This window comes from Schistocerca americana, chromosome 5, assembly GCF_021461395.2.
Source record: "Schistocerca americana isolate TAMUIC-IGC-003095 chromosome 5, iqSchAmer2.1, whole genome shotgun sequence".
Taxonomy (NCBI): Eukaryota; Metazoa; Arthropoda; class Insecta; order Orthoptera; family Acrididae; genus Schistocerca; species Schistocerca americana.
In genome coordinates, this window is record NC_060123.1 from 609,336,584 (window position 1) to 609,360,223 (window position 23,640).

Below are 23,640 nucleotides of genomic sequence, written 5' to 3' on the forward strand. Positions count from 1 at the left end.
CCAGTGCAAACTTCTTCATCTCCAAGTATCTACTGCAATCTACATCCTTCTGGATCTGTTTGGTGTATTCATGTCTTGGTCTCCTTCTAAAATTGCTGCCCTCCACGCTGCCCTACAATACTAAATTGGTGATCCTTGATGCCTCCCTTCTTCTAGTCAAGTTGTGCCACAAATTACTCTTCTCCCCACTTGTATTCAGTACCTCCCCATTAGTTAAGTGATCTACCCATCTGATCTTGAGCATTTTTCTGCAGCACCACATTTCGAAAGCTTCTATTCTCTTCTTGTCTAAACTACTTATTGTCCATGTTTCACTTCTATACACGGTTACACTCCATACGAATACTTTCAGAAGAGACTTCCTGACACTTAAATCTATACTCCATGTTAACAAATTTCTCTTCTTCAGAAACGCTTTACTTGACTTTGGCAGTCTACATTTTATATCCTCTCTGCTTCACCATTATCAGTTATTTTTCTCCCAAAATAGCAAAACTCATCTGCTACTTTAAGTGTCTCATTTCCTAATCTAATTCCCTCAACAGCACCTGATTTAATTCGATTACATTCCATCGTACTCATTTTGCTATTGTTGATGTTCATCTTATATCCCCCTTTGAAGACACTGTCCATTCCTTTCAACTGCTCTTCCAGGTTCTTTGCAGCCTCTGACAGAATTACAATGCCATCGGCAAACCTCAATGTTTTTATTTCTTCTCCATGGGTTTTAATTCCTACTCCGAATTTTTCTGCCTGCTCAATATACAGATTGAGTAACATCGGGGATAGTCTACAACACCGTCTCACTACCTTCTGAGCCACTGATTCCCTTTCATGCCCCTCGACTCTTATAATTGGCATTTGGTTTCTGTGCAAACTGTAAATAGCCTTTCGCGTCCCGATTTTACACCTGCCACCTTCAGAATGTGAAAGAGTGTGTTCCTGTCAACATTGTGAAAAGCTTTCTCTAAGTCTAGAAACGTAGGTTTGCCTTTCCTTATCTATCTCATAAGATAAGTCGTAGGGTCAGTATTGCCTCATGTGTTCCAACATTTCTACGGAATCCAAACATATACAGGTATTCGCGTTAGTATTTTGTAGCCGTGACTTATTAAACTGATAGTTCGGTAATTTTCACATCTGTCAACACCTGCTTTCTTTGGGATTGAAATTATTATATTCTTCTTGAAGTCTGAGGGTATTTCGCATGTCTCATACATCTTGCTCACTAGATGGTAGAGTTTTGTCAGGGCTGTCCCAAAGCTATAGTAGTTCTAATGGAATTTTATGTACTCCTGGGACCATGTTTCGATTTAGCGCTTTCAGTCTCTGTCAAACTCTTACACAATATCATATCCCCCATCTCATCTTCATCTATGTCCTCTTCCATTTCCGGAATAGTAACTTCACGTACATCGCCATTGCGTAGACCCTCTACAGACTCCTTCCAACATTCTGCTTTCCTTTCTTTGCTTAGAACTGGGTCTCCATCTGAGCTCTTGATATTCATACAAGTGGCTCTCTTTTCTTCAAAGGTCTCTTAAACTTTCCTGTAGGCAGTATCTATCTTGCCCCCCAGTGATATATGCTTCTACATCCTTGCATTTGTCCTCTAGTCAACCATGCTTAGCCATTTTGAACTTCCTGTCGATCTCATTTTTGAGACGTTTGTATTCCTTTTTGCCTGCTTCATTTACTGCATTTTTATATTTCCTTCTTTCATGAATTAAACTCAATATGTCTCCTGTTACTCACGGATTTCTACTAGCCCTCGTCTTTTTACCTACTTGATCCTCTGCTGCCTTCAATATGTCATCTCTCGAAGCTACCCATTCTTCTTCTACTGTATTTCTTTCCCCCGTTCTCAATCGTTCCCTAATGCTCTCTCTGAATCTCTCTACAACCTCTGGTTCTTTCAGTTTATCCAGGTCCCACCTCCTTAAATTCCCACTTTCTTGCAGTTTCTTTAGTTTTAATCTACAGGTCATGACCAAGAGAATGTGGTCAGAGTCCACATCTGCCTCTGGAAATGTCTTACAATTTAAAACCTGGTTCCTAAATCTCTGCCTTACCATTATATAACCTATCTGAAGCCTTCCAATGTCTCTGGGCCTCTTCCAAGTATACAACCTTCTTTCAAGATGCTTGAAACAAGTGTTAGCTATGATTAAGTTATGCTCACTGCAAAATTCTACCAGGCGGCTTCCTCTTTGATTCCTTAACCCCCAGTCCATATTGACAAACTACTTTTCATTCTTTTCATTTTTCTGCTATCGAATTCCAATCCCCCATTACTATTAAATTTTCGGCTCCTTTTACTCTGAATAATTTCTTTTATCGCATCATACATTTCTTCAATCTCTTCGTTATCTGCGAAGCTAGTTGGCACACAAATCTGTACTACTGTGGTAGGCGTGGACTTCGTGTCTATCTTGGCTACAATAATGCGTTCACTATGCTGTTCTTAGTAGCTTATCCGTACTCCCATTTTTTTATTCATTACTAAACCTACTCCTGCATTACCCCTATTTGATTTTGTATTTATAACTCTGTATTCACGTGACCAGAAGTCATGTTCCTCCTGACATCCAACTTCACTAATTCCCACTGTATCTAACTTTAACTGTTCAAATGGCTCTAAACACTATGGGACATAACATCTCAGGTCATCAGTCCCCTACTTAGAACTACTTACACCTAACTAACCTAAGGACATCAAACACATCCATGCCCGAGGCAGGATTCGAACCTGCGACTTTAGCAGCAGCGCAGTTCCGGACTGAAGGGCCTAGAATCACACGGCCAGAGAGGCCGGTCTAACTTTAACCTAGCCATTTCCTTTTTTAAGTTTTCTAACCTAGCTGCCCGATTAAGGGAGCTGACATTCCACGCTCCGATCCGTAGAACGCCAGTTTTGTTTCTCCTAATAACGACGTCGTTCTGAGTAGTCCCCGCCCGGAGATACGATTTGGGGACTATTTAACCTTCGGAATATTTTCCCCTACAGGACGCCGTCAAGATTTAACCACACAGTAAAGCAGCATGCCCGCGGGAAAAGTTACGGTTGTAGTTTCCCCTTGCTTTCAGCCGTTCGCATTACCAGCACAGCAAGGCCGTTTTGGTTAGTGTTCCAAGGCCAGATCAGTCAATGATCCAGACTGTTGCCCCTGGAACTACTGAAAAGGCTGCTGCCCCTCTTCAGGAACCACACGTTTGTCTGGCCTCTCAACAGATGCCCCTCCATTGTGGTTGCACCTACGGTACGGCTATCTGTATCACTGAGGCACGCCAGCCTTCCACCAACGGCAAAGTCCATGGTTAATGGGGGGTAATACAGTTAGACAAAATGAGTTCTCATTTAACTAACATATGAGCAGCTAGCACTCCATCCTGCCAATGGGCGGCGAGGTAGCGACGATGTTTGATAACTTCTGTATAACAATGTGATACAATGAAATTACAGATAATAAAGTTTATCACTTTAGATCCAGTATGAACCAAGAGTTATTTAAGAAAAATTTCAAGAAAGTTGTCGAACATGTGAAGGTGGGCTAGTTATTCTGGTGTCCATTACATTTTCCTTACAGTGTTCCTTTGGAACATAACTGTCCTTTTGTACCAGAAACCACTTTAGATCCAGTATGAACCAAGAGTTATTTAAGAAAAATTTCAAGAAAGTTGTGGAACATGTAAAGGTGGGCTAGTGTAACCTCCCCACAAAAATTTTAAAAGGACAGTATTTAATAGAAATGGGACCAAAGCGTAACCTCTCTAGCAATTAAATATAATGACAATGAAAATGAGAATCGCAATCTGACCCAAGTATAAGTTCCTCACAAAAAAATGAAAGTCAATTCAGTGATAAGAAAATCTCAGTGATAATGATAATTCAATTAAACCGAAATATCGGTCTTTGGCCCTGTGCAAAAATCGTAATTAAATTCTTACCTCATTGAAACTGCTTGTCAAATTTATGCTCTTATTGTTGCGCACGGCTCGGAGGAACTGCATTGCAAATAATATATTTTTTTTTATTTTTAAATTTAACTGAAACTTTTCTTTAAGGGAAATGAAGGAAATCGTAATTAAATGATTTTTTTTTTTGTAAAAATTGCTTTGAAATCATAATTATTTTTGGGGCACTTGTTGAAAATTAATTACAATAAACAAACTTTACATTATCTGATGATTACCTCAATTAATAAAATTCTCATTCAGCATCTTGACCAGAATGCCATGTCGACGCTCGCCGACTCCTCACACATACAACTGCACTCGACTGCTATTACCGACATACTGCCCTGCTCACAGACTGCCCACTGACAGACTGCTCGCAACTGTACTGCACGACGACTACTAGCGTACTGCTATCCACAGACTGCACTGGCCTACTGCTACTCGCGTACTGCTCGCAACACTCGCACGGTCAAGCGCAGACTAACTACGATAATAGGCTCTCTGGTCAAAGATTTTAACGTGCCTCACCATCGCTGCTACGTTACATACGTGTTTCATAACCCTCCACTGGGGGGGTAAAAATTTGGCAGCGATGGTGAGTCATTTGGACTTGCCATCGCAAGAAATTTTTACAGTTTACAGAATATTCAAATTTAGTACATAAATTAAATGTGGTGCACACGCACCGAGTACAAAACATTTCAGACAAAGACAAGATGTAAGTACAAAACATATTAGCAAAACAGAAAACTGTATATACAAATTATTTGACAGATAACAGAGTGCACACGCACTGAAAAAATTCTTTAGCATAAACAGAATGGCAAAAAAAAAAAAAAAAAGAAAATCATGTTGACAAGTGACATGAGTGCACATGCACTGCAGTTCAGAACATACAATGAGTAAGAAATGACATAAGTGCATACGCACTGAAGTATTGAATATACAGAATGAGTACAAATCATATTGAAAAGTGAGAAAAGTGCACAGGCACTGAAGTTCAGTAGAAAACATATTAACACCTAACATAAGTGCACATGCACTGTAGTTCAGAACATATCATCAAAATAAAAAATGTATATACAATATAAAAGACAAGAGTGCACATATACTGTACTTCAGAACAAATCGAAAAATGTCTTTAGCATTTTCACAACAAGTAAACATAATGGCAAAAAATCATATCGACAAGTGACATAAATGTACTCGCACTGGAGTTCAGCGAATCGAAAAAAAATGTATAGCCATGAACATAAATGATGGTAGCAAAAAATGATTTTCATTATGTGACAAGAATTAGGATAGGAAAGGGAAGGATTGCATCATGGTTGTAGCACTTTAAATTGCACACAGCTGTTCTCAAAGTCCATATCTTTCCATAGAAGTACAACACCAAGTGACACAATTTGAAGTTCTTTTCCCATCAGAATTTATCAGCGTAGCCAAGACACTGAACTGTCGTAGTAATGTTCCATATTTTCACTTTGGCAGTACATTAGGTACACCAAACAGTGGGACCATAATAACGTCTTCATCGCTCACGGTGGTGGACAGCATGTCGCGTCAACACCACGCTCTTACAAGGCACACCAACGTAGAATTAGTGCAAAACCAAAGATAGTGCTCCATGATCACTAGGATAGACAGGGCAAATGGACATTGCAGTAATTCAGGGTATTTAGCTCATAAGGTGAAGGACATTAAGTCACATACCATTCTTCATTAGTAGTTTGCGGCATTCATAGCCCAGTTATTGAACATTTCTGTACCATGTATGTACTATTACAGAAAAATGTTCATTAATTGTTTTACATAGAATCAGTAACCTTCTTTTCCTAGTTACAAAGCATTATTAAATAATCGCATTCTTTTCCAGTTACAAAGTATAGCATAGTTAATTAATCATTTGTCATTCCAATAGTAATCTCATTCTTGTCCAGTTACAAAGCGTAATTAATCATTTGTCATTTGAATACAGTAAGAATTATTAGCCTTCTTCTGATTACAAAGCATTATTAAACAATCGCATTCATTTCCAATTACAAAGCATAGCATACTTAATTAATCATTTGTCATTCCAATAGTAATAATCATTAGCTGGCATCATGGGTAATCGTATTACAATAAACAGTGGCAGTCCTTGGCCAGTTACAAAGCATATTTAGTATGACAGAATAATGTTCATCAGAAGTCTTAATTGAAAAGGAGAGTCAATTATTGGCCTAGCATTAACATAATACATTGAGTGATACAAATTATTGGCACTCATTGGTCATTTACCAAAATATGAAAACTCAATGTTGAAAACAAGAGCTAATTAATGGCATAATTAATAACATAATTCATTGAGTGACATTAATTATTGGCACTCAGTGGCTAGCAAGTATTGAATAGAATAAAACATTGTTCATTATTCAGTATTATTCAGATCATTACGAAGTCATTATTAAAAATCAGTTAATTATAGTCATAGCATTAATAATCATGGCCATTATAAGTAGTCTCATTACAATAAAACATTGTTCCTCATTCAGTATTATTCAGATCATTACGAAGTCATTATTAAAAATCAGTTAATTACAGTCATAGCATTAATAATCATGGGCATTTTAAGTAGTCTCATTACAATAAACAGTGGCAGTTCTTGGCCAGTTACAAAGCATTATTTTATATATATTTTTTTGTATCATTAAGAAATCATTACTGAAGTGACATACTGTTCAGAGCTAATCAGCATTACTCAGAATTATCATAAACTAGTGACATTATGTGGGACTGGTAATACTTTTTTTTTTGTTAGCAATGCATTGCGTTGGGATCGATAATTAATTGCTGAGGCATAACACTATTTGCTTTTGACCTATTGCTGCAAATGAGGATAGGTAACGTCATTCGTCATGAGTCAGCTGTAGCAAGGTTATGTAACAAGGCAGTATATGTGATCACATTTATAAATGATAAACACAAATGGGTAAAAAATAAAAATGCAAGTACTAGAACAGGTATAATAAGTAACAGGTTTAGTAAGTATCATGAAAAGCTTCTCCTGGAAAAAATACAAAATGGATTATTGACCTGAAAGAAGAAACGCACACTATGCTGAAAAGTAGTGAACTTCGAATTAACAGGTAGTGAAATGTGTATAAAAATGTATTCCATAGCTGTCCATTCCAAAACTTTCCGTCATCCTACTATGCAATATAACACCTGCTGTCAAAGCAAACTGCAACAAATACTTAAATAACTACATAGCATAAATACATAACTTCAACATTATCCTCATCTGTAAAGAAAAAACTTCATTATCAATCACTTCATTATCCATATTATCATAACTTCATTATTATCATCACCTGTAAAGAAAAACTTCATTATTAATAACAGCATATCCTTCATCATTATTCATCAGCATTCATTATCATCTGCAAAAAAATCACTTCATTACTCATTATACAACTATCCCTTGTCTCTAGCATATTTCATCACTAAAACTAAGATGTGTAGTTCTGTCTGACAGCCTGCATCAATCACCTTGTATTCTGAAAGAAAATATTAGTTAAGACTGCTATTCTACGATGAGGATAGTATATTCTTGTTAATGCTTGTTAATCCTGATCCATTTACTCTTCCTCATAAAGTTATTGCATCTTCTTTCGTTTATTCCGTAGGTGAAATTCCCATTTCTGTTGAATTTATTTCTTACACGCATTATTTCTTTCTGAAATTGATGAACAAAGATTAATGTCCTGCATTTAAATCATATACCCACTAAATAATGACTGGTTTATGGTGACACAATTAACCATACAGCATAACATGACAGAAAACGTAATATGTCAGAGACATTGACAGTGTTCAGATGCAAAAATGTACAGAGAACATCACAATGCAGCAGCAAAAAAGAAAAATGTAAAATAGTCACGACGTTGAGATGTCATAAGGCAAAAAATGTCAAAGTCAACTGGTGTGTGTTATATCTTAACTATTTCACAGTGCATACAAACAAAACTTGAAAACAATCATACATAAAAAGACAAATGTGACGTTCGTTGTGTTCAGCTTGTATGTAGTGTAGTTAATCGAGGCGAGAATTAAAGACTTATATGGAGAGAGAATTTGATAAAATTACTACGTCATTACATAGAATTGCATAATTATTCTTAAAATACGTAAGTTCATCTGGAAAAATATGCACGGTCTGATGTGTAACGACAAGAAAAGCGACCTGCTAACCTTACCTTGCCGGGCACTTGCCAAGAAAAAATACGATAATCATCAGTAATTAGTCATGTGAATATAATTGCATTAGTAAATGGCATCATAGCATGTTACATCATAAAGTGATTTCATTCAATAAACTGTTTAATGTTTGAGATATGGTGACTGCCTTTCGATTTTCTGGTTCTCAAAGTTTCGACGTGTACAACATTGGGGTGAGGGATGCTGCGAATCCGATATGGACCTGCGTATAGAAGTTCAAATTTACTGCACTTACCTTTTATTCTGCTGGATAAATAGTGTGTACGTACTAATATTTTCTGTCCAACGTGAAAGTCGCGGCGTCTACAAACCTGTTTTTGCTGTCTTCTCCGGCGCTCTGCGGCACGTTTGATGTTGTTCAGCGCAATGTCAATTATTTCGTGGTGTCTTAGTCGACGACATTTAGGGAAGTTTACTAATTCTTTAATTTTGTTTGGTGGTTCAACATTTTTCAGTATAACAGACGGAGATAGCATAGTGGATTCATTTGGAATGGAATTAATTACATCTTGGAATGAGAGTATGTGTGTATCCCAATCAATATGTCTTTTGTGGCAGTATATTCTACACAGTTTACCAATTTCTTTCATTAACCGTTCACAAGGGTTCGAAGAAGCATGGTACTTGGATATATAGATCGGAGAAATGTTTCTAGCTCGTAACATGCGTGTCCATATGCTACATCGAAATTGTGATCCATTGTCAGAAATTACTCTCATCACATGCCCTACATGAAATAGAAAATGTTTTACAAATGCTTTCGAAACAGTTTTAGCAGTAGCTTTGCGTAACGGAGTGAAAGTAACAAATTTTGAAGTGAGCTCAACAGCGACAAAGATGTAGCAAAAACCTCTGTTAGTTCTCGGAATAGGACCAAAAATATCTACTGCGGCCATGTGTCTTAATTTAACAGGTACAATGGGATATAAAGGAGGAATATGTGAAGTGGTGTCTGATTTAGCCTTCTGGCAAATTTTACAAGACGCTAAAACTCGTCGTATACGTTTCTCCATGTTAGTAAAATAACAGTTCTGTCTCAGTATAAGAAAACATTTTCTTGCTCCGTAATGTGCGTAACTTAAATGAGTGTACCAGATTAACTTGTTAACAAGTTCGTCAGGAATGCATAATAACCAGTTGTTGCTGTCAGTATGAGAGCGGCGAAACAGAATGTCATTGCGTACAGTGTAATGGTTTCTAATCGTAACATTATTCTTATCTTGCCAAAGGTGTTTAATTTCTTTCCACACATTGTCTTTATTTTGCTCTTGTGCGATGTCCTGTAATGACGATGAAATAAAATTTTCAAATGCAACTTGCTGAATGTACATGACACTGAAATTTGCTTTGCAGAAGTTGGTTGCTACGTCTTGCTGATTGTTGCCGAGAGAACGCGATAATGCGTCTGCTATAACATTTTGTGTGCCGGGAATGTGAACAATCGTAAAATTAAATTCCTGTAAATAAAGTTTCCATCTGCTTAATCTATCGTGCGTGAATTTAGCCGAAAGTAAAAATTGTATCGCTCTGTGGTCTGTGTAAACGGTGGTATGTCTGCCATAAAGAAAGTGCCGAAATCTCGTAAAAGCCCATACAACACATAATGTTTCCAATTCTGTAACGGAGTAATTTCGTTCAGCAGGTGACAAAATGCGACTTGCAAATGCGATGTTTTTAATTACTGTTGAACCATCTTCTTCAATTTCCTGGAAAATGTGTACGCCTAAAGCGGTATTGGAACTGTCGGTGGCAATGGAAAAATTTCTAGTAAGATCTGGGTGCGACAAAAGTGGAGCATTCAACAAAGCATGTTTCAGGTTCATGAATTCAGAGTGTGCTTGCTTATCCCAAGACCAAATACTGTTTTTACCTGTTAATTGGCATAATCTGGGTGTGTCTAAAGCAGAGTGATGAATAAATTTACGAAAAAAGTTAATTAAGCCCAAAAAACTGCGTAATTGCTTCTTCGTCGTAGGAATAGTAATGTCACGTAGAGCTTGAAGTTTTTCCGGATCAGGCGCAATGCCTTCTGCTGAAATTACGTGTCCAAGAAATTTTATGGAAGTTTTGCCAAAGTGCGATTTACTGAGATTAACTGTGAGTCCTTGTGCATGGAAAGTTTGTAACAGACGTTCAAGAATCATATTGTGTTCAGACCAGTTAGCTTCTGCGATAAGAATGTCGTCTACATACGTCGTAATTCTGTCCTTAAGTTCTGTCGGAAGTATTGTGTTCAAACCGCGAATAAAAGCTGCAAAAGAAATAGTTAAGCCGAATGGTAATTTGCAAAATTGATAACAGTCGCCGAAACAGAGAAAAGCTGTACATTTTCTGCAATTTGGATGAAGTTGAATTTGCCAAAATCCCGATTTTAAATCTAGTGTAGAATAAATAGCAGTACCATGAAATTTCTGTAGAAGTTCCTCTAATGTCTGTGGTCGATCAGTTTCATTAATAATAATGTCATTAATGTGACGTGAATCAAGTACAAGGCGAAGTGAGCCATCTTTTTTCTTAACAATATGCAGCGGGTTTATGTACGGACTAACTGCCGGTTCTATAATTCCTTGGTCAAGCATATCCTGCAATTCTTTCTTAACTTGTTCTCTATGGATATGCGGAATGGGATAATGTTTAGCTTTAAATGTATAGTGCTGTTTGACTTGAAATTCATACATAAATCCGGACATAGTACCAGGAATATTGTCAAAAACTGGAGCTTGCTGTAAAAGAATTTTGTGTAAGTGCGTTCGTTCGTCGTCTGTAGTTGCACTGCTTTGTCTAACTTTATCGGAAATCATTTGCATTACGTCGTTGTCAACTTCGTCTGGAGTATTACAGTTGTGTACGTACGTATCTGTGAACAATGTGGGATTACAGTCTATGTTACGTGTTGCGGAAATGACCTCTGTGCGGTTAATTGTTTGTTCTTCCGCAGATAATGAGTGCTGAAATTCTAAAGCAAGTTGTACGTTTTCATCCTTTAGCATTAAATAAGAATTCTGAAAATCAATGACTGCGTCGTGTTGTACCAGAAAATTCGTACCTAAAATAACGTCTGTTGTCAATAAAGTAACAATCCAAAAATTAGAGTGGAAAGTATGACCTCCAATACAAAATGATAAATGCGTCTGTAATTTAACGTCTACTCCTTTATTCGATACTGCTCCTTTCACTTTTGTTTTGCCTAAAGGTAATGTCGGATAGGTATTCTCTTTGTTGCACTCGTTGAAAGTCTCCTCATTTATTACTGATATAGGTGAGCCGGAATCGATTACTGCTGAAAATTTCGATGAACCAATTTCAATTTCGATAACAGGATGTGAAATGGTTTTCTGAATAACTGGTCTTTCCTGCAAGAGAGTGTCTCTGATATCGTCAAAAGTAATTACATTTTCGTGAACAACATTTTGCGTGTCAAAGGTAGTGCTTGTGTTATTAGAAGATGCGTCCTGTGCAGTATCTAGTCAGATTCTATCTGACGTGTTATTATTATTAGGAGGATTCTGTGGCATTTCTACTATTTGAACTGTTCTACTACTTCTTCCAGACGTGTTACGCTCTGGATGGTACCTAGTGTCGGGTTCATTCATGAGAATATGTTCTTGCGTATAATTTTGCTGTTGGTGAGACCGACTATTGTTAGATGTACGCTGATAATAGTGCTCATCGTTTTTACGTCTGTCGTAATAGTCATTCCTATACGGTGCATTACGATAGGAATTGAAATACTGCCTTCTTTGTACGTAGTTGTTTCCTTGCTGCCGTACGTTACTATTTCTTATATCAGGGACTATACGTGCACGCGGCGAAACCTTAAAGCCTGGTTGACCTTGTGCACTCCATTGTTGGTTAGGTATGCTAACCGGCTGGTTTTGATGTTGTTGTTGTGAAATACCTCTATTGTTACTAAAGTGTGGTTCCTGTTGCTGAAAATTTTGATGATATTGATAATTACAATTTTGGCTGTTATTAGAGTTTTGGTAGTTGTTCCTAAAGCGTCTGTTATCTTTCCTATTGAAATTACGTGTCTGATCATAATTGCTGTACTTTTGTTGACCTTGGTTATTATAAGAAAAATTTTTGTTTACAAAAGAATAATCAGATTGTTGTACTTCCAAGAGCTGTAAAAGATCTCTGAATGCTGAAATGTTTTCCTTTTGCTGCCCCGTTAGAAGTGACACTCGTAATGACCGTGGTAATTTGGAAATGCATAATTGTATAAGTGCAGATTCACTGTACGGTTCACTTAGGTACTGGTTTTGTTGGACCATATGCTCAAAAAACTGCGTGACACTGGGAAAATTGGAGTTCTCACAATTTGGCAAACTAATTAGTTGATCTTTAATTCCGCGCTGTGTCGTCTTCGACCAGTACGCTGACAGAAAAGCATTCTGAAATTCCTCTACCGAGTAACACTGTCTCGCGATCGGTATCATACGAGTTGCCGGTTCGCCTTCCAAAAAACTGCAAATAAATTCAAGTTTGTGTGTTATAGGCCAAGTCGGTGGAAGAGCAAAGCTAAATTGTTGAATCCAATCCAGTGGGTGAATCTGCGTTCTATCGTTTTTAAAAACTTTAAACTTTCTCACTGACAGAAAATGTTTGTAATCGAAATTATCATATCTGTGTGATGGCACAGGTTCAGGATCGTAAGAGAATCTATTGAACTGTGGTTGATAGGAATCTAAGTCCCGTACTCTCTGTAGATTACCCAAATTATACGCGCTGCGTGAGTCTGACAAATGTTCATAAAGTGGCGTCTGTTGTGGTATGTTATTAACTGAAATGTTTTTTATCTCTGTTACTTCTTGTTGTAAACTCGACAATTTTCTACGCAACGTGTTATTAGACGAATCGATCTCATTAATTGTCTGCTGTAAATTTTGAAATTCAGGTGTTTGATTAAATGAAACCGGTGAAGTATCGTCTGATTTATTGTCATTAGCACTTTCGATAGCATCAATACGACTGGCCAATTCATCATATTTTTCAGTCAGTAATTTTGCCTGATCATCGGTTTTAGTGTCAGTGGCATTAATCTGTTTTTGCAATTTACGCGTAGTTTCATTCAGTTTTTTAACGTCAGTTTTGACGACATCTGAATCATGTGCTAATTCTAATTGTTCTAGTCTGTCGGTCACTGTTTGAAAATCGGTTGTGTATGTGTCTGTATTCGACTTAAGATTGGAAATTTCGTCACGTAATTCTGTGTTCGACTGTTTGATGGAATTAATTTCGTCGGACACTGTAGCAATATTATTGACTACATACGTTTTTGCCTTCGCAAACATTTTACGTTTGTCTTCTTGTCTTTGTGCAGTGATTGTTTCCATGACCTGACGTTTGACTTTATTTTGATCCTGAATAAATTTGCGGAAACGCGTATCACTGTTTTGTATGTGAAGATTAAAGCGTTCGTCAATCTGAGTGTTCTGCTGTTCGAATTTCGCGTCTATCTTTGCGTCCACTGTGCGCGAAAGTTCTACCGTCATTGCTTTAAACTCGTCCCGTAATTGTGTAGCTTTTTCAGAGCATTGTTTAGCGACTCCGCTAATTTCGTCTCTGAGTGTTTCTGTTGCAGCTCTTTGCAATTCCCTTAATTCCTGAGCAACAGACTTAATTTCTTCGCTACTTTTTTTTGAACAAGCCTCAATTTCCACTCGCAACTGTTCCTTAGTGTCATGACACTGCGCGGCAACGGCTCTTATTTGTTCACTAAGCTGTCTGGAATTGTCGTCTAATTTTTCATTTAACTGTCTGGAATTGTCGTCTAATTTTTCATTTAACTGTTGTTTGAGTTATTCATTATCTTGTTTGACCTGTTCACTAAGTTTGTCTTGTTTTTCGTTCTGTTGTTTGAAATTGTTGTCTATTTTCTCACTTTGCTGTTTGTTTGATTCAAGAATTTGTAGCAACAATGCCTTAAGTGGATCCGACACAAAATTAGCATTTCTATTCTCCGTGCTGTTTAATGGTGGATCTGGAATTGTTTCGCTTTCTGTAACCATTTGGTTATTTTGAGATTTACAAAAAGGTTTGTCAGTCGAATGTACACTGTCGCTCATTATTTCTGAATTACATGGATCCGTCGTACTTTCAGAACCCTGTCCATTTTCATTCGAAAAATTTGTCGGTACGTTACTTGAATTTTCCAAACTGGTTGTGTTAGGCTCGGCAGCGCTCATTACAATAGAGCGTCCCGCGTCATCAATTGTCGTCAAATTAACAGAAGAGACAATTGAGTTCGTTTGTTCATCATTAAGATAAAGGTCATCATTAATGGTTGGAATGCACTGATTGTTAGTGAACGCAGGATTGTCATCATTACACTGCGTGTCACAATTACTATCGGTCACGTTGTTTAAGTCGGTAATTTCATTCACAATACTTCGCGATACACTATTCACAGTCTTTCGCGGCATTTTTACAATAGTCACAAATATTCACAAAACAATAAGCACAATGCAAAAACAACACACAAATACAACAGAGCAACGAATTGCCGTTGACCTGTAGAGAGAAAGTCACAAGATTAGTAAAAGCGTTGCGCCAAATCCTAATTATATCTAAGCAAATAAGAGCAGATATCTGACTGTTTTTCAAAAGACTCTCAACGAAATACGATCCTGGACTGGGTGTCGCCGAGTGTAACCTCCCCACAAAAATTTTAAAAGGACAGTATTTAATAGAAATGGGACCAAAGCGTAACCTCTCTAGCAATTAAATATAATGACAATGAAAATGAGAATCGCAATCTGACCCAAGTATAAGTTCCTCACAAAAAAATGAAAGTCAATTCAGTGATAAGAAAATCTCAGTGATAATGATAATTCAATTAAACCGAAATATCGGTCTTTGGCCCTGTGCAAAAATCGTAATTAAATTTTTACCTCATTGAAACTGCTTGTCAAATTTCTGCTCTTATTGTTGCGCACGGCTTGGAGGAACTGCATTGCAAATAATATATTTTTTTTTTATTATTTTTAAATTTAACTGAAATTTTTCTTTAAGGGAAATGAAGGAAATCGTAATTAAATGATTTTTGTTTTTTTTTGTAAAAATTGCTTTGAAATCAAAATTATTATTGGGGCACTTGTTGAAATTAATTACAATAAACAAACTTTACATTATCTGATGATTACCTTAATTAATAAAATAACTCATTCAGCATCTTGACCAGAATGCCATGTCGACGCTCGCCGACTCCTCACACACACAACTGCACTCGACTGCTATTACCGACATACTGCCCTGCTCACAGACTGCCCACTGACAGACTGCTCGCAACTGTACTGCACGACGACTACTAGCGTACTGCTATCCACAGACTGCACTGGCCTACTGCTACTCGCGTACTGCTCGCAACACTCGCGCGGTCAAGCGCAGACTAACTACGATAATAGGCTCTCTGGTCAAAGATTTTAACGTGCCTCACCATCGCTGCTACGTTACATACGTGTTTCACTAGTTATTCTGGTGTCCGTTACATTTTCCTTACAGGGTTCCTTTGGAACATAACCGTCCTTTTGTACCAAAAACTATAATTACGTCTGTCATGGGATTTTAAGACTGGTTGACCTTCTCCTTCATTCGCAATCAATCTGTACTCCCAATGAGTGTTCGGATAAAATGCATGAAACATAACAGCACAGTCATGTAATACAAATACAATTATTTTTATGATGCCCCACGATGGGCGCCAGAATGATGCATTGCGTTTTTCTTTTTACCTTACTTTACCCTCATAATTTCACAGAACAATACCGAGACACCCGCTAAACCCGCAGGGCAGAAGAAGTGATTAGAATTGTGGAAAGGACCAAATAATGTGTCGATCATGTTCACCTTCAAACCAAAACGGCTCTTACCCGAACCTTTAGATCTATGAGATTCAAAAAGGCAATTATTTCACGGCTCCAAACAGGAAATCTTAAAAGTCAACAAAATTAAAAATGCAGTTAAAATGGCAAATAAAATAATTAAAATACACATGGATTCACAGCTATGCTGGAAAGCCTCAAGGTAAAAGTAAATAGAACAAACATATGCAAGGTGCAATACAAGTGGCTGAGGGCCACAATTAAGTTTGAAAATTTTAAGGTATATTACAATAATCTTTAAGGCAGAATGCCGCAATGTTTTTCTTAAAGATTAATTTCAAGAATAAGGTTTTAAGTGGCTTGAGGGCCACAATTGATTTTCCAAGATTCAAAAAACACATAAAGTCAAGTAAAAACTAGATTTTTAAATTATTGGCTATGATAGATCATAAACAGACTATTAAACACCGGTGAGAAGGACAATAAAGCAAACGGCACTCAGAAGTCTCCAGGGAGGTTCACTTAGAGCAGACAAGTGGTGAGCCCAACTAGACTTGATCCGTCGGAACCCAAGCAGGGGACAGCCACGGACCGACCGACACAACGACTTGCTTGCCACCAATCAGTACATGAGAACGCAATTAAGTATGTATTATCTGTCAAAACTACACACCATGTTTGACAGCGACAACAGGTGAGGAAAGGACACTGCCTAAAATTATGTTAGTGGCCAGCGCAAGAACAGTAACAGCTACAAGGCAGAAAATTCCACTGGTACACTTGAATTTGAAATACGGTAATATAGTTAACTTCACCCAAAAGGAACACTACCTGAATTTACATCAGTAGCCAGGGCAGGTAACCAGAACACTAACGGCCACAAGGCAGAAAATTCCGCTGGTGCACTCGAATTGTAGTCAACTTTGACGTCCTGGGTCGGTGAACCAAGAAGCTCGTAGCGATCGGACAGCTCCACACACGCTCCGACACTGCGCAGGGACCGCCAGCGGACCCAGCCAACTTCCCTGATCCGCCGCAATCGACCGACTCTTCTCTCAGAATGCCGACATTATCTAAAATAGTCATCAGTGGAAATAATGCCAACTACACACACTACCTGACAAACACTGCACGAAGACCTGAACAATACCCAACAGTAACTAAGCACGCACGATGACAAGTCGGGAGCCGTTGCACACACACACACACACACACACACACACACACACACACACAGCCGACTCATGAACGATCGGTGAGCCAAAACGCGTCGTCCGGTAGGACGACCAACCGACGATCCTCCAAGACCGTGGCCCGGCTCCCCAACTGGCAGGTCCGGACTGCACTCCAGACGCGTTCCAACTGACTGGCAGACCCGAACTCGTGACTCGAATTCACTTACGACAGACAATGACCGGAAAGTAATAGCAGTCAAGCAAAGATACTACTAGAGGGGATATATGGGATATATCGATACGCGCTGCTAACGCCGCTCAGGCTCAGGCAAAGCAGCAGCTCAGTGACAGTAGTAAATTAAGGTAGTGAGGTGGAAGTACGTTAAAAAAAAGGTGTAAAATACATGATTGGGGGAACACGAGCCACGCACAGCTCAAAAACATCAATGTAAGATAGCTTATTGAACATTGATTGGAGACGAACAACCTAATCATTCCCACACCTCTTGCAGGAAATGAAGGTAATGTAAGTTAAAATAATCGGCCTTTAATCTCAGATAAATGAATGCGTGCACACAGTACACTTTCAGTCATTGTGGACCTTCTTAATGATCTGTCTTCATCATTGGATCGCGTCTGTGACAAATTATACAGTAGCAAAGAATCACGTAGTTATATACTCTGGGAGTAGGGAGATTTAAAATAATCACAGAAGTTCTAAAAGGGTACCAAATTTAAATTCTTTAATCCGGCGAATATTATAATTTAAACACTACTCACACAGCAGTCTGCTCACTAAGACAGACTACAAGAGAAAGACAAAGTAAGAGTGACTGGGACCGTGCTCTTATACAAAAAGAAAAGAAACATTTTCCCACCTCTGTTTTGTTTCAGCAACAAGCTATTTCAATATCGCTGATGAACGATGAATTTTCACTTTGCTGTCACAGAATACAATAATAATTATTATTATGTTTCATTGAACATCTAGACGTTGAGTGGAGTTTTTCTTGCTCCTTTTATAGCAACTATTAAAAAAAAAAACCATATGCACAGGGGACTGGCGCCTTACATACATTAACGAAAATGTATTCTTTTGTGAGTGTGTGAGTTTTATTTTGTCAAGTTGCACAATGGATTGATCGAACAAATACCCATTGGCTCCTGCAAGAAACAATTTCCAGCTCACGCTACTACAGAAGTCAGACACTCCTAATGTACCAACAAGAACTGTCTGAAAAACATTCAGCAACAAACATCTTCTGGAGTCTCTGCTATAAGGAAATAACACAAAAATATTCTATATTCTTATGTAACTAGTGGAATAGTTGGGAACTGGACACCTACACAACTTGAATAACTTTTCTAGGTACGGTCAAGGCTGTCCCATGAGAAATGTAATGGAGTGTATTGTCATGGAGGACAGATGGGGTCACATACACTGTAGCGCACAATACCGTGAGCTGCGACAACTGCTGCTTGTGTCGCTCGCTGCTGACAAATAACACAACTATCTCTTTCTATCTGGATTGACCTTCGCCAATCAAACTCTCCCTGCGCCTTGATGAAGTCAAGGACTTCTATCCGCCCCTAGTCTAATTATTGGCGTGGTACACCGGTGAGATAACCAGTTCACTGCGATGACACTCAATATTCGCTCGTAGGCGTTTAACTTGTACTCTGCCCGTGTTCACACTGCACAATAAGTGTGGCGGACAACACAGTGAACAACGCTTAATCGTGAGCTACTCAATATAGAGTATCACTCCGATTCGCTAACGACAGAGGTGTTCTCCCAGTGAAGTACTGAGGAGAGACTTTATTCCGCGCTCTTTGTGTACACGAACGAGCGCTCTTGCTCTCGGTATGTGTTCCCGCTCTAAGAGCGACAACGGAACAGCCTTTTTCTGGAAAAGTTGCTATGGTATATCATTCGCTGTCTCCCCTTACTCCTCTGGCTCATTGCGTCAGAAATATTCCGCCAATTACAGTTGGTCTTTTAAACGGGAGAATTCCGTTTCGTTTAAGTCGACCAATGCGGAAATATGTAGCATCTCCATTAGGTGTATACTGTCCTCCTGTGAGAACTCAGTAACTACGCAGTTGGTCCATGAAAAAATGCGTTTTCTGGGCGCTCCCACACAATGTAGCGGAATTTGCTTTTAAGTTGAACACGGGCTCTTTATCCCTTCGCTCTGGCAAACAGTGTCCTCTCTCTGGGTGGTCGCTTTGACCGAAGTAGGTGTGCGCCTACCCCTCTGAAGAGACGGACCTCCCAGCTGGCCGGCCACCTCCCTAGAACGAAAATTCCTGTGGCCATCATATTGTGTACGCCAGCCTCGACTTTTTCAACCTCGGTGCGCACTTGCGATTTACTTATTAGATTTTCATATCGTTTACATGAATTCATACAAAATGGACTCTATCTTATCGAGTTTGGGTTGAAATGAAGCGTCTTGATGTGCAGAATACGATTGTGAGGACGGAATATGTAAGAAATGAAGTACAGGAGACTGCGCCACCTTATACTTTCTCCAAAAATTAACATTTCAACTGTTCATTCTTTAAACAGTTGAACTATACGAAAATGCATTCTTACTCAACTTGTTTACAAGGTGTTTGGTAAGTTCATGTTGGAAATATGTAGGAGCTGTAGAGGGGAATAAGTGCATAATGTTTTGAATAGGTACTCTAGAGCGGAAGCCCCTTGAAAACGTGTTTGCTAGGTAGGTATACAACCCAGTAATCATGGTGGAGGTGCTTACGTCGGTTCGGCTGATGTCATTTGAAGTCTATTCTACCTCTCTGACCTGGTTTTAGCCTCATTCTCAGAGTCTGACAGAGCAACATGTCTGAGTACACATTTGCAGAACACACCGACGTGAATGTTTTGAATGGCGAAGCTCCCGGTAATGGAAGAGCTACTTACTTAATTACTGTGTAGCGCTGCAGCCCCTGGACAATCTCTACCCACTCTTCTTTGCTGGCTGCCTTGGCTGTCCAACTTCTAACTCCCATTCTTCTCAAGTCCTGCTCCACGTTTTCTAGCCATCTGCTCCTTGACCTTCCCCTTATACGGCGTTCAGCATTGTTTCTACATGTCCCAACCAATGTAGTGTATTACACTCTATTTCTGCCAAAACAGTTGGTTTGCTGTATAAATCTCTGATCTCCTTCTTATTCCTGATTCGCAAAAACCCTCTGTCATTCACTGGCCCGAAGATTTTCCTAAGTATCTCCCTTTTCCATCTCTGCAACAACTCCTCATCATTTTGCGTCATAGTCCAAGTCTCCAAACCGTACATCACCACAGGTCTCACTACTGTACGATACACTGTCAGCTTCAGATTCCTACTTGCGTTTCTTCCATTAAATACTTTAATTAGTGGAAAGTAACTCCTTTTACCTTGCATGTATTTCTTCTCTCATATCATTATTGTCAGTTACCATGACCCATGACATTTAAAGCTCTTACAGAGTTCGTATTCTTTCCTTTTCAAAGTTATGCATCTTCCTCCTTCACTATAGCTTTGCCTAGATGTTAACATAGACTTAGCCTTTGATTATTTGTCAGCTCCATCTCTGCTCCATATCTTTCTAATTTTTCAAGCATTTCTTCCAGGTCCTGTTTCCTCCTGGATAACACATCAATATCATCTGCACATCTAAGATCCTGTGTCACTTTATTAAACAGTGTAGCTCCCAGTGTTGCCGCTTTGTGTTTTTGGCATTATCCTCTCCAGGGCGACAGTAAACAGAATTGTGGAGCGCACATTAAACTGTCTAAATCCTTGGTTAACTTAAAATGCCTTTGATAAAGCGCTCTCAGCCTTTACTTCAAATACTGTTCTCCTCAAAGTCATTTGAACCAGTCTTATCAGTTCGTTGGGGATACTTTCCCGAGTCGATCGCTTTTGATACTATCATAAGCTTGTTTGAAATCAATGAACAGCTGGTGGACATCGATGTTGCACTCATAACATATTTCAAGGACGCATCTGATAGTAAAAATCTGATCTGTAGTGGATCTGTTAGTTCTGATATAACTCTGGTAGTCTCCTATATATTATTCTACGGGTGTTCTGAGTCTCCCAGCCATGATTTTTCCTAATACGTTATATATTATACAGAGCAGTGCAATTCCTCTATAATTCGCACAGTTGACCTGATCATGTTTCTTATGTATAGGGCAGAGTATTGCTGTATTCCACTGTTACGACATATTTTCTTTCCGCCATATTTCAACTATAATCTCATGCAAAACCATTATCAGTTTTTCTCCGCCATATTTTGTCATTTCTGCTGTAATATCGTCTTCTCCCAAAGCTTCATTATTTTTAAGAATCTTGATATTAGCTTCAGTTTCTTCCAGTTTAGGTTTCTCGACGGATTACTGGTACTCTTCTTCTCTGTTTACTTCTCGCTCCAACTCTTCTACCATAGCGGCATCAACTTTACCTTCGTTTTCCGATTCTGTATTCAGTAGTTTACTAAAATACTCCAGTCATCTGTCTTACGTCTGATCTTTTCTTCCAATCAGATTTCCCTCCTTATCTCTACAGAATACTGCTCTGCGTTGGAATCGTTTTCTTTATATCTCTCACCCTCATATAGAATTTCCTTGTTTACTGAGCAGTGTTCCTCTCTTCTAACTCATCAATCCACCGTCTTTCAAATTCTCTCTTGTAACCTCCCCACAAAAATTTAAAAGACAATATTTAATAGAAATGGAACCAAGCGTAACCTCCCTAGCAATTAAATTAAATGACAATAAAAGTGAGAATCGCAATCTGACTGAAAGTATTAGCTGTCACGGAAATGATGAAAAACAATTCAGTGCTAATGAAACTTCAGTGACAATGAAAATTCAATTAAACCGAAATATCGGTCTTTGCCCTGTGCAAAAATCAGAATTAATTTCTTACCTCATTGAAACTGCTTGTCAAATTTCTGCTCTTATTGTTGCGCACGGCTTGGAGGAACTGCATTGCAAATAATATTTTTTTTTTTTGAAATTTAACTGAAACTTTTCTTTAAGGGAAGTGGAAGGAAATCGTTAGTTCAATTAAATAATTTTTTTTTTTGTAAAAATTGCTTTGAAATCAAAATTATTATTGGGGCACTTGTTGGAAATTAACTACAATAAATAAACTTTACATTATCTGATGATTACCTTAATTAACAATATGTCTCATTCAGCATCTTGACCAGAATGCCATGTCGACGCTCGCCGACTCCTCACACACACAACTGCACTCGACTGCTACTACCGACATACTGGACTGCTCACAGACTGCCCACTGACAGACTGCTCGCAACTGTACTGCACGACGACTACTAGCGTACTGCTCGCAACACTCGCGCGGTCAAGCGCAGACTAACCACGATAATAGGCTCTCTGGTCAAAGATTTTGACGTGCCTCACCATCGCTGCTACGTTACATACGTGTTTCATAACCCTCCACTGGGGGGGGAAAAATTTGGCAGCGATGGTGAGTCATTTGGACTTGCCAAGCGCGGCAAAATTTTTTCTTTAATTAATGAACTTTTACAATTTACAGAATATTTAAATACATGAATTAAATGTTGTGCACATGCACCAAGTACAAAATATATCAGACAAAGACAAAATGTGAGTATAAAACATAGTAGCAAATCAGAAAAATGTACATACAAATTATTTGACAGATAACAGAGTGCACACGCACTGAAAAAATTCTTTAGCATAAACAGAATGAATAAACAGAATGGCAAAAAAATCATGTTAACAAGTGACATGAGTGCACATGCACTGCAGTTGAGAACATATCAGTAAATGATGAAATGTATATACAATGAGTAACAAATGACATAAGTGCATACACACTGAAGTATTGAACATACAGAATGAGTACAAATCATATTGACAAATGAGAAAAATGCACAGGCACTGAAGTTCAGTACAAAACATATTAACACCTAACATAAGTGCACATGCACTGTAGTTCAGAACATATCATCAAAAAAAAAAAATGTATATACAATATAAAAGACAAGAGTGCACATATACTGTACTTCAGAACAAATCGAAAAAATGTCTTTAGCATTTTCACAACAAATAAACATAATGGCAAAAAAAAAAATCATATCGACAAGTGACATAAGTGTACTCGCACTGGAGTTCAGCAAATCTAAAATGTATAACCCATGAACATAAATGATGTTAGCAAAAAAATGATTTTCACTATGTGACAAGAATTAGGATAGGAAAGGGAAGGATTGCATCATGGTTGTAGCACTTTAGATTGCACACAGCTGTTCTGAAAGTCCATATCTTTCCACAGCAGTACAACACCAAGTGACACAATTTGAAGTTCTTTTCCCATCAGAATTTATCAGCGTAGCCAAGACACTGAACTGTCGTAGTAATGTTCCATGTTCTCATT